Source organism: Paroedura picta, chromosome 2 (genome assembly GCF_049243985.1).
Source record: "Paroedura picta isolate Pp20150507F chromosome 2, Ppicta_v3.0, whole genome shotgun sequence".
Lineage (NCBI taxonomy): Eukaryota > Metazoa > Chordata > Lepidosauria > Squamata > Gekkonidae > Paroedura > Paroedura picta.
Window position 1 is genome coordinate 35,256,123 of NC_135370.1, and position 12,195 is coordinate 35,268,317.

Here is a 12,195-nt window from a genome sequence, read left to right on the forward strand (position 1 = left end):
CTGTTCTGACCAAGCAGTCCTGTCAGAGCTCTCTCAATCCCACCTACCTCCCAGGGTGTCTGTTGTGGGGAGAGGAAAGGAAGGTGATTGTAAGTCGCTTGGAGATTCTGTTGGGCAGTGAAAAGTGGAGTATAAAAGCCAACTCTCCTCCTCCACAGCAAAGGGGAAAACTTTCCCTTAAAGGAGCCTTTTGCCAATTTTTAATCCCCTTGAATTGGAATAAGGCATCTTAGGATAGGAGAAATAGCCAGAATCATGTCAGTGATAACAACATCAAGTAGTAGCTTGCATGGATGGGTCAACTCATCGCCCTCTTAGAACAGGGATGGCCAAACTCTGGCTCTCCAGATGTCCATGGACTGCAATTACCATAAGCCCCTGCCAGTGGTAATCATAGTCCATGGACATCTGGGGAATCACAGTTTGCCCCCACCGTTCTAGAATATAATGATCAGCATGATATTTAATCTACTGGCATCCTCATCTTCATATTCTACAATGCCTATAAGCAAGTAATGTGTAATTAAGGTTTATTTATTACCCTTGAGAAACTGGCCCCAAAGTTCTGATCTCAGCTCTGATGTATTCTGTGGCAGAACCAGCCACCTGCTTGACAGATGCCAAGCCTGTGGGCCCTGTTCCAGCCCTCCACCCCTTACTTGGGTGGGGCCTATCTCTTCCTGTCCATTGCTGCCCCCACTCACTGAATGTGATGCCTCTTCCCAAGGGACACTGAGACCTCTCGGCTGGGTTTCTAGTGTTTTTGAATCAATACCATCAATCTTTGGGTCCCACCTGGAGAGTTGGCAACCACCTGGTTTTGCCTGGTTTTCCTCCCCCTGGGCCCTCCCAAGTGGGTGAGACTAGGTGGTCCAGAGTACCAGCCACTTGGTTATGTGCAAAACTCAAGTTTATTGAACTATTAACACTCAGATATTTAAATTTACACTCCCTCCAGCACACCACATGGAATCAAGCCACAGCACTTTATACATGCTCCAGGCATAAACTTAATGGATGCCTAAATGCACACCTCTTTCCCTACACTCCTTGCAGAAGAGGGGGAGAGGCCCCTGTGGCCACCTACCTGCCAGTCTCACTGCCCACCTCCTTGGTGGCTGCTTCTCTGGCCGCCAGGCCCTGAGAAGAGAACTGCTACCTTCTCTCCTGGAGAGACTACCCCCTCGCAGGAGGTCTGGAGCCTAAATACCCACAAGCTCCTCCCCCTGGTGGAGCCTGACTCCTCCCTTCTCATTGGGGCATGTGACCCTCTCCCTTCCCTGAGTCTCCTGGGAAGTGTAGGCAATCACAGCCTTTCCACCCCCCCCCCAGCAGCCATTTTAATCTGCAGGCCCAGGGCAGCCATTTCAGAGCACCAATCCACCTCCAGGACTCATTTTGCCACATATTCCACAAGGCAAATGTCTCAACTTGCTAGTTAAATTTCAAAGGCAGGGGCTCCCACTGATGCTAAGCAGCTTGAAGCTGTGTGTGTCCCAGCTAGCTTCCTTCCTCTCTCTCACACACACACATATTCTGTTCTCTTACAAAAAGGAAGAAGACAGTTCTTACCTCCTTCTCACTTCAAAAGTAGCTTTCAGAGTGAAACATTGAACGATATAGTGTATATAATGGAATAACCCAGCCAAGAATGGGGAAAGATTATCAGCTCTTTGGCAAAAGGCAAAGAAGAGGAAAGGAAGTATCAAGTGATATACATGTTCAATCTGTACATGTGTGTGTCCCCAAAAAAGGAAGAGTGGAAATCAGGCAGATCTCATTTACTTGAAAGTTTACAATATTGTGAGGCTGATTACTATGGAAAATCTGACATGAACAGATGTGAACAGCACGGTGTTCAATAGAGGCCAAGGGTACGAATGATAAAAGGGTCCACTGGTGCGGTTTTAGAAATGGGAGAAATGCAAAAGAAGTAAACAGTAGTAATAGTGTTCCAAATGCAGTCACATCTTTTTGTCAGGGATGCTTCAGGCTGAACCTGCACTGAGCAGGAGGTTGGACTAGATGGCCTCTTTGACCCCTTCCAACTCTATGATTCTAAGAGTCTGCTTTTGTCTACTGGCACCCATTTACTCCCTCTAGACCAGGAGTGGCCAAACTGTGGCTCTCCAGATGTCCATGGACTACAATTCTCATGAGCCCCTGGCCAACACATGCTGGCAAGGACTCATGGGAACTGTAGTAAAAAGGACATCTGGAGAGCCACAGTTTGGCTACCCCTGCTATAGAGGTACCATCGAAGTTCATCTTCCTCCAGCAGCAAATATTAGATTAGGGACTGGTAGTATCAGCACAATTCAAGAGTGACAAAGGGGTGACGACTCAGAATGTCGGCGAATGCTTAAGTTTACAGGAACCCTATTTAGTTGGATAACCATTCCCACACTACTTCTGGTTTAACTGTTGGGTTAAAATCTGAAGAAATGCACAGCTATGACAAAATAAGTGCTTGCTTTATTCTGAGAGTTGGAATTGTTCTACAAATAAGCCCAAGTATCAGTCTTTGAATGGTGTGTTCAAGCATTCTTTTAGCATGGCTAGCTGCTACCATGAACAAAGGTAATCTCCAAGACATGACGATGTAATAAATCTGAGGGACATCTCTCCATGTTTGGAAGCAGTCCAGCGTTTAACTTCATCCTGCAGTTGATTACTACAGTAATCAAACTATAAAGGGAATCTGGCAGCCAATGGTTACGTTAATCCTACTATGCTCTTAAAGGCAAACATAGAAGATATAGTGGAGTAAAAGAGGACATCCCTTATAAGTTTCTCTTGCAGATATTATGATACATGTTTTAATTTCATAGTTTAGCGGTTCCCGGAGCTGTAAACCTGTGAGCTTTCCACTGGCCCTTATCTTCATGATCTCACAATACATTTGGAGCATTCACCTCTAAGACATCCACGGGCATCTGGAGAGATACAGTTTTGAAAAGTCTGCACTGTGGGATCCAGTCATGTGAGCAGTCTGTTGCCACAGCCAGATTCCACTAGCAATTTATGATTCATTTGACAAACCTGAAGATTTATGCTTCCTATTCAATTTCCCCAGACCCTGGACCTTCAAACATTTTGTGATATTTCAGCTGAACTCATATTCTGGACTGGGGAAGATACAAAGGGTTTTACTAAGATTAGCCCTTCTTTCCACTAGTTTGGTCGAGTTAAACTCGATTATGACATGCAAGGGAATAAGAATGCATCTCATCAATGCGCAGGTGGAAGATCAGGTTTAGAACAGTCCTTTATGTTCAAAATCCCTTGAAAACTGAACAATGGTACAGCAAGCAAAGAGAGTATATAGATCTCCCCTCTGTGCTAGTTTTCTCTTCACATGCAACTTTTTACCTCAAGAAACATTCCAAGTTGAAATACGCCATTTCCAATTTGAAATAGTTCTTCAGACTATTCTTCTGCCTCAGTAAAGTATTCCGTATTCCCCTACTGAAAATGGTTCTAAACCGAGTTTGACAACATTTTAAGAAGGCAAGAGATATATTTATATTTCAAGTATTTCCTCCTCGCTTTTTTGTCACATAACCTACAATACAAGGTATTAAAATAACGAACAGCAAAACTATCACAATAGAACCAATCGCAATAAAAAGCAGCAATATCCAAATATACTTTATACATAAAGGTCTTTACAAGATGGTGGAAGGCAAATAGCAACAGGGTTCATTGGAAGAGAATTCTAAAGCCTGGGTACCATAATCAAAGAGTCACTTTTCTAAATACCCTACCATATTAGTGCCAACACCATGGGAACTCCAGACAGGACTCCTGGTAAAGATCCCAAATAGGTTTATTTATTTATTTCATAGGTTTATATGGGCAGAGGAGATCCTCCTCCCCGCTTGGGAAAGTGGTTAAGAGCGGCGGCTTCTAATCTTGCAAGCCAAGTTTGATTTCCTGCTCCTCCACATGCAGTTAGCTGGGTGACCCTGGGCTCGTCACAGTCCTGATAATGCTCTTTTCACAGAGCAGTAATGGCAGTGTTCTCTCAGCTCCACCTACCTCACAAGGTGTCTGCTGTGGGGAGAGGAAGGGAAGGTGATTGTAAGCTGCTTTGAGACTCCTTCAGGTAGTGAAAAGTGGGATATACAAACCAACTCTTTGTCTTCTTCCTTCTGATATCCTGGTTCTAAGAAATGTACGGCTTTAAAGGATATCACCAGCACTTTTATTTGAATCTAGAAAGACAATGGTAGCAAAGTTGTTACAAACTGGAGCTATCTCTCTACCCTGCAGGTACACAATCAGCTTTTTGTTGCTACAGTTTGGGCTAAATGAATTTCTCAAACACTTTCTCGTGACAGCTAGCCCTGTGTAAAGGACAAAAAGTATACAGAAAATCGCACCAACTTTCTTTCATTTCTTTCCTATAGCCCTCCAAAGGGTTACCTTTCCCACAATTTGTCATAAATCTTGTTCCTCAGTACAATCTGTGAAGCTAAAACTATGATATTTCGAGGCAAGCAGGTGGTGCTACCGCAGCGAGGAAAGCTGTAAAATGCATGAAGACAAACAATGAAAATGTTTTAAAATAGGGAACAGCTGAAAATGTAATTACGTATATCATGAACAGCTTTAGAAGACAGAATTAAACTCTTCCATGGCCAGCATGGGGTTGGGAAGTGCATAAAAACAAAGCAAGGGGACTGTCACACAAAGGAATCCTATTTTATGTCTACACAACATATGTAATAGCCACATGTTATGGCCCGGAGCCTACACCTTGTTCCTGCTTGTGCAGCTCTTCATCCACTGTGGAAACAGTCTCTACCTTGGAGTCTGTTCCTCTTGCTCAGTGCCCTTTCTGGTTCAGTGAAAAGCATTAGCCTTGTGTAAGTGGAAATGCCCATTGCCTGAGGGACGTGTGATCTGCAATGAAGGACCTCTCCACAATGGACAAAGAGGAGCACAAGCAAAAAGTAGAGAATCCAAACCTATATTACAGAAACATAAGATCATGGGCTAGAAATGAATGACAATCCATACAACTTTGACCAACAGTGAGCAAGCCTTCAAGTACCCCAGGACTCTCCATTATTGGAATGTTACAAAATAAAAGGGGAGGAGGCTGGCCATGCACGGAAGCATCCCTCTCCTTTGGCTTCCGGGGTGGAGCAGCCCCTGCATTGCTCTGCATCCCACCACTGCAGTGGCAGGCAGGCAAGTCCTTGTTGCCCCTCTCATTCCACCTTTATAGAGCCCTGCCACGCACCTGCTGCAGCTGCTCCTGCTAGGCTCCAGCTCAAGTCCATCCCACTCTAGGTGCCAAGCCTTTGGCCCACCAATGGGTTTACTCTTGACATGTGGAGGAAGAGGCTGCACACCTGGCTCAGCAGACACATGTCAATTTGACACAGAGCTGTCCTGCCCATTGGCCTCAATGGCCTAGAGCATGGCTTGGAGGTTTTGCTGGAGCAGGGCAACCCCGGATCCCAGAGGCAGGAGTCAACCCCAGGGGAAGGCCTCGGCCTCTGTGCCCCGTTGTGGGCTGTCCAGAGGAACTGGTTGGCCAATATGTTAGACAGGGTGCTGGACTAGACAGACCGGGGGTAGTCAAACTGCGGCCCTCCAGATGTCCATGGACTACAATTCCCATGAGCCCCTGCCAGCGTTCGCATTAGCTCCCCCGGTGACCTAGCACTATTCCTAGAGCATGGGTAGCCAAACTGTGGCTTTCTAGATGTCCATGGACTAAAATTCCCATGAACCCCTTGCCAGTGCTGGCAGGAGCTCATGGGAATTGTAGTCCATGGACATCTGGATAGCCGCAGTTTGACTACCCCTGAGACAGACCTTTGGTCTGATCCAACCGTAGGAATTTGTTCCTACAGTAGATTGTAGGAAACGATGACAAGACGATTACTAACACTGTAACCTATACAATATGACCAATTACCAGAAAAGACGCCACTGGGAAGTAGGACAACCAGAAAAAAACACAATTTAGCAATTCCAATAGTTTCATTTTCTGGCTGATTCAAATGATGGGAGGGGATAGCATGTCTGCAAATCTTTCATTGCATTTTAGACTCATGTTGAAGGTTCTCATTAGGAGAGTTGAGAAATAGCTATCTGGTTCTTTGTCTTAAGCAAAATGTCAGCCTCACTCAGCTTTGCCCCAGGCCTCCCTGAAATGTTAAGATTGTTATTGCAAACCTCAGAATACCTGCCTGCCACCAAACAGCTCATTAGGGCCATGACTCAACAACTTGAAGCCTTTTGGGCCACTTAAAAAAAACAGCTGTTGAATAGTGGGGAAGGATGGGACATGGTTTGTTAACAGCCGGAGGTTCTTCTTTTGCCACTGCTGCATCACACAGAAATTTGCCTTAAACATAGGCCATTGGAACCAGAGTTCTGCTTCCTTGAACAGAAGCATTTCGAATCGCAGAACTTTTCACTTTACCCCTTTCACTAGAGTCCAGCAATCTCCCTGAAATGGTTCCTGGCCCAACAAGAACATCATTTATTTATTGATTCATTTGTATCCTTTTGTCTCCAGTAGAGAGAGCCAAAGTGCTATATCAACCTCCTCTCCTTCACTGTATCTTCACAACAATCCTCTGAGGTTGGTTAAGCTGAAGAACATAATTGGCCCAAGAAAGGGGAGGTTTAAAAAGTTCCATTTAGGGGTGGTTGTTTCGGCATCCAAGGTGGCTGCTCGCACCCGAAGCAGCCAGCCCCACATTGTGGCGGGGGGAGGGAAGGCACAGGCATTGATGCTCATGCCTCCCCTCCCCCCCATGACACGGCGCTGGCGGCTTCGAGCGCGAGAACCCAACCCTAGTTTCATTCTCTAAATCAAGCTTTTTTTGGTGGCCCTGCAAGGGTTTCTTGAATGGGTGACCATATATAGTCATTTCAACCAACCCTCCTCCCAAAATAACCAATGACAGATCTAGAAGGGTTGGGAAGAGGAGGACCCCTGGGTGGGCATGTACACAACTATGCTTTCCAACCTTATTCTACATAATCATAGTACTTCTGGGTCTCTTGAAGCCTGAAGAATGTTTCAGGGGTTTCTCAATGGTAAAAAAGTTGAGATAGGCTGCTTTAGATAGAAGACTATCATTAACAACAAAATTTACTTCAGATTCAATCCAGGAATTCTAGGCCTGCTTTTGCCAATGATTCTAGTATGGCCAGTTGCAACAAAAAGTGTGACAGCTCATTATTATGAAGTAAGATTGAAATGGTTTGACTTCCTGCAGGCCATACAAACTAAAAACTGGAAAAGGTGCCGATTAAATAATAGCATATGTCTTAAGTGTCCAATAGACTCTGCAGCCGTTGGTAAGCAGACCAAAAGTTTTGTTACCTGACGGCCTCAAACTTTTATCATTCAGAGAGTATAAAAAAAGAAGCGCACAAACTGCACACAAAATGCTGCTCCAGAACAAAGCATCTGCTTATTAATTTAGACAATTCCTCATTATCTGACTTTCAAAGGAAAGGTTTTATTTGGCACAATGTGAAACATTCTTTTAAAAAAAAATACACCTCCAGATTGTTAAGAAAAAGGTTATTTTCATAATGAGCAATATGATTATTGCTAAACTCAAGCGTGATTCTCTTCATAGGATTCTATTAGCATTTAGCGGTACCTTCAAGACCAACAAAGTTTAATTCTGGGTACAAGCTTTTGTATGCATGCACCCAGAGTTAAACTTTGTTGGCCTTAAAGGTGCTGCTCAACTCAAACTTTATTCTGTTGATTCAGACCAGTGGTTCTCAACCTTGGGGTCGTGCCCCCATTTGGGGTTGCTTGGTTCTTTCCGTGGGGTCGCCCTGTTGATGGCCGCAGCAGCCCACAGAGGCCTCTGGTGGCAGGCAGAAGGTGGTGGCGGCGGTGGGTGGCGGCCCGCAGTGGCCTGTGGTGGCAGGTGGTGGGGTGGTGGCAGCAGTGGGTAGCAGCAGGCCACACTGGGCGGAGGCAGTCGAGCCATGGCACTAGCTGCCTCGATTGTTGTGTGTCTGTGTGCGCACGCACCTGCACCCACCACCCACGCACACTGCTGCCACCGAAGTTGGGGTCGCGGCACCAGAAAGGTTGAGAACCGCTGCTTCAGACCAACACGGAAACCCACCTGAAGCTAGCATCATAGATGGTTATTCTACCATTTATTAAATAATATAGTTTTCATCATCTCCGGCCTGTCCACCAAAGGTGTGGTTTAGTGGTTAGAATGTCGATTTGGGTTCTTATGAAGATAAAATACAGCAGAATAGAACCATACACCACGTAAATTTCTTTGGGTTCCCACGGGGGCAGAATGATGCTTGCAAACCATATAAATTACACTTGCATATTAAAACTACACACCAAATAATGCACTGATTGGATTGTTTGAAATATGTTACCGAGTACTACAGAAAGGAAGGGTTAGAGATAGGGACACAGTGGCTTACTTATGAACTTTGAATGAGCACAGGTTCTCCTCCCCTCCTCCTGCCCACATGAATACACAGTCCTAGACAACCATTGTAAAAGAATGGCTGATTCTACAGCTGGCTTGGCTGCTCCTTGGCCGTCTCACAAAGAGACGTGCAAGCTGCCTACTTGCCCTCCAAGGCAAATAAATATTCCAAATCTGGATCACTTCAGGACAGTTCTAGCGCAGTTCCCAGAGAGCACTGGGATGCAGGCCTATTCAAGTCCATTCCAAGAGGAAAGTGTTCTGAGGAAGGCATCGTCAGTTCCCAGTTTCACGGAAACTCTGGCTGCTTCCACACAGCAACAGTTCTCTGTGCAGCTCTTATTGCAGACGCATTCCCAGCAGCAAGAGAGTTCAAATGACAGCAGGTTTGCCCACACTTTCTCTGCCTTAGCTACGCCGTGATTTACCATTCCCCTTCTCCCACCACCCACCACAACTGGAGGGCCTTTTCTAGCTTTTTAAAAGAATCAGCAATTGACACAGAGCTGTACTTTTATCTTCCACGAGGCTTAGTCATAGATGGATTTGCATGGGATTGCTGCCCAGCTTAAATGTGCAGACTCACACTAACATATTCTTCTCAGGATCCTCTTGCCTTGCCATTGGGGACTATATATCTCTATCTCTATCTCTATCTCTATCTCTATCTCTATATCCATGCACACACATAAATGCTATGGGGAATTCAATAAGTATTTTGCTTTTGCTGCATTCCACTATGCAGTGCTGGTTGCATTCATGCCAATGTGAAGGGGGGGGGGGGACAAATCTCCAAACAGCCCGAGGTTTATCAGGAGGCTATGGTCAAGTGTCGCTTCCTGGTATGGCTTTCAATTGTTTGAAGTTTATTATTTTCACAGGGAAAGGAAGGGAGAAAAAGCACCAAATGGTAAGGTAATTTGCCCACCATTTCATATGGTGGTAGTTTTGCCATGAGAGATGTGAGGAAATGGGTGGCGGGGGAGGGAAACGTGGGGATTCTTTAGAGTCTCGCCCTCATCAAGAAATTTGGGGGAGCACTGAATATGAAATAGTTTCTCTTTTAATTAGCTGCTTCAACACGTTTCGCCCCCTCAGAATGTGCTGTCTGAAGATTGTTATATGTGGCAATTTTCAGCATTAAACGACAACAACCTCTATGGATATTGTATCACAGAATCATAGAGTTGGAAGGGGCCATACAGGCCATCTAGTCCAACCCCCTGCTCTACGCAGGATCAGACCAAAGCATCCTAAAGCATCCAAGAAAAGTGTGTATCCAACCTTTGCTTGAAGACTGCCAGTGAGGGGGAGCTCACCATCTCCTTAGGCAGCCTATTCCACTGCTGAACTACTCTGACTGAAAAATGTTTTCCTGATATCTAGCCTATATCATTGTACTTGTAGTTTAAACCCATTACTGCGCTTCCTTTCCTCTGCAGCCAATGGGAACAGCATCCTGCCCTCCTCCAAGTGACAACCTTTCAAATACTTAAAGAGGGCTATCAGGTCCCCTCTCAACCTCCTTTTCTCCAAGCTGAACATTCTCTGTAGACCAGACTTTTCTCAATTATTTTACCCTGGAAAAATCTTAAAGCTTTGAGAAACCCCAGAAGTGGCATGACTGCAGAATAGCATAGTTGAGTATATGCCCATCTGGGGCTTCTCTCCTTCTCACTCCCTCCAGGCCCATCACTGGCCATCTGAGGGGGGGAGCAGGTCAACATGACCATATATGGTTATATCACCTGATAAATGTTTAACAAATTTAAAAAATATATAAACTCCCACCCATTTGGGAAACCCATCCAGGGCCATCAAGAAATCCTGCTGTAGACAGGCTTCAAGGTTGTATTTACTGTCTGAGACTCATTTGGTTCCCTATCAATATGATATCATGTATATGACAATATATTATTAAAGAGTTCAATGTATTCAATGTTTAACACAGTATCCAAAAATGCTGCGAGTCCAAGTATGACTATAGCTTGTCCAAATCACTCTTTCTTTTGTATACTTTAAAAATTAGAGTTTTCGATCTTTGAACTGTTATTTTTTTCCTATCTCTCAGATAGGCCCATTACACAAACACATCTTCTTGCAGGTTTTCCAAGCAGTAAATCTTTAAACTTGACTTCGGTCTCTGATTTTGCCTTATATGCCATTCTGTTTCTGATTGTGTATTTATCCTTCATCATCTACAATAAAAACCTCACTTTTCCAAATCAGGGTAAGACCATCACTTGTGACATGTGGGGGATGGCATCCAAAAGTTTTTTTTAAAAAATTGTGCAATTGCCCGAAAGCAACTGCACAATAGTGTCTAGCAAGTGCCTTCCATTTAAATCCTTGTGGTTCAGGTTTTGCACATGCATTTTTGCCTTAGTTCATTGAATGAAAAGGAACAGAAAAGAACACAGGCAAAGGGATTTGCTGTTGAAAGTGACAAGACTTTTTTCTTTGAAATTGACAAGCAGCTGCAAAGCCTTGTTTTCCATATTGCTAAGCACTGACTATAGAGCCTCTTGTGGCGCAGAGTGATAAGGCAGCAGACATGCGGTCTGAAAGCTCTGCCCATGAGGCTGGGAGTTCGATCCCAGCAGCCGGCTCAAGGTTGACTCAGCCTTCCATCCTTCCGAGGTCTGATGAGTACCCAGCTTGTTGGGGGGTAAACAGTAATGACTGGGGAAGGGAATGGCAAACCACCCCGTATTGAGTCTGCCATGAAAACGCTGGAGGGCGTCACCCCAAGGGTCAGATATGACCCGGTGCTTGCACAGGGGATACCTTTACCTTTTTAACTGACTAGACTTCTCTGCTGTTAGCAGCCACTGTGAAAAATGGGAAAGGGTCACACGATGTCATAATATGGGGGAGCACATTGAGTGTACAGAATGCATAGCAGACCCAATTTTCACTGGCATGGCAATCTGTGATCACTGGCAACATGTGTGGGTGTATGCGTGAACCTGTGTAAAGTTAATTGCAACTGAACCACGCTTTACATCTGAATGGAGGAGGAATCCTCTGGCAGAAACACTGAAAAGTTTTTTTAGTCTTATGACACTAAACTAAAAAAAAATGCCAATGCCCTAGTACAGCCACATAGTAATGCTAGTTGCCTTCCCTTCCTTGCAAATTTGCATGGTTTTCTCTTTTTGATTCACTAATTTGATCCTGCATATTGGTCATGATCTTGGCAGTTTGTTTAATTCCTCTCCTGTACTAATTGCACTCTATCCTCAGAATAGATTGATCTCAAGCAATTATTAAATTCAGTGATTTGCAGTAGGCCCATCTGGCTCAGTCGCCATTTTAATATTAGATTTCTAGAGACTGCTAAAATGATTCCTTCCCCAAGTTTGTTCAATAAAGCATTAAAGGGGAAAAATGTTTTCAAAGCTTTAGGCTTCCCATCCTTGTGGCTTTTCTCTTTACATGTTGTGTCAATTTCATTTCATGCTAACAATCACCCCCTTTTTTATTTTGTTTGCATGCAGTACTGAAATCATCTTATATTTTTGGATTGGGGACACTGCTTTGCCTCTGCTTTGATTCCCCTTTCTAGTCAACACCAGCAGCCTTGTGCAGCTCCTTTTAAATTCCTCCATTGTTGTTTTAATTTTTGTATTCAGCAATCTGAGATTAGCGACAGTCTCAAATCACTAGACTCAGGCCACTTGTAAAAAAAATTAATTTAAAACAGTAAGTGACCAGAAAGTGAACTGTGTGCTGAAGG

General features: G+C 44.4%; 1 protein-coding gene across 6 annotated transcripts in view; it reads right to left on the reverse strand.

The window, feature by feature from the left end:
• Positions 1 to 12,195, reverse strand: part of RAPGEF4 (Rap guanine nucleotide exchange factor 4) — a 220,775-nt gene that overhangs the window by 101,924 nt on the left and 106,656 nt on the right. Inside the window, exon 1 of one of the 6 annotated variants that reach the window (XM_077319704.1) lies at positions 1,088 to 1,165. The exons of the other annotated variants lie outside the window; for them this stretch is intronic. The gene's annotated coding sequence lies outside the window, so the exon portion shown is untranslated. Of the gene's footprint in view, positions 1 to 1,087; positions 1,166 to 12,195 lie in introns of those variants that run through there. 6 annotated transcript variants of the gene reach the window in all.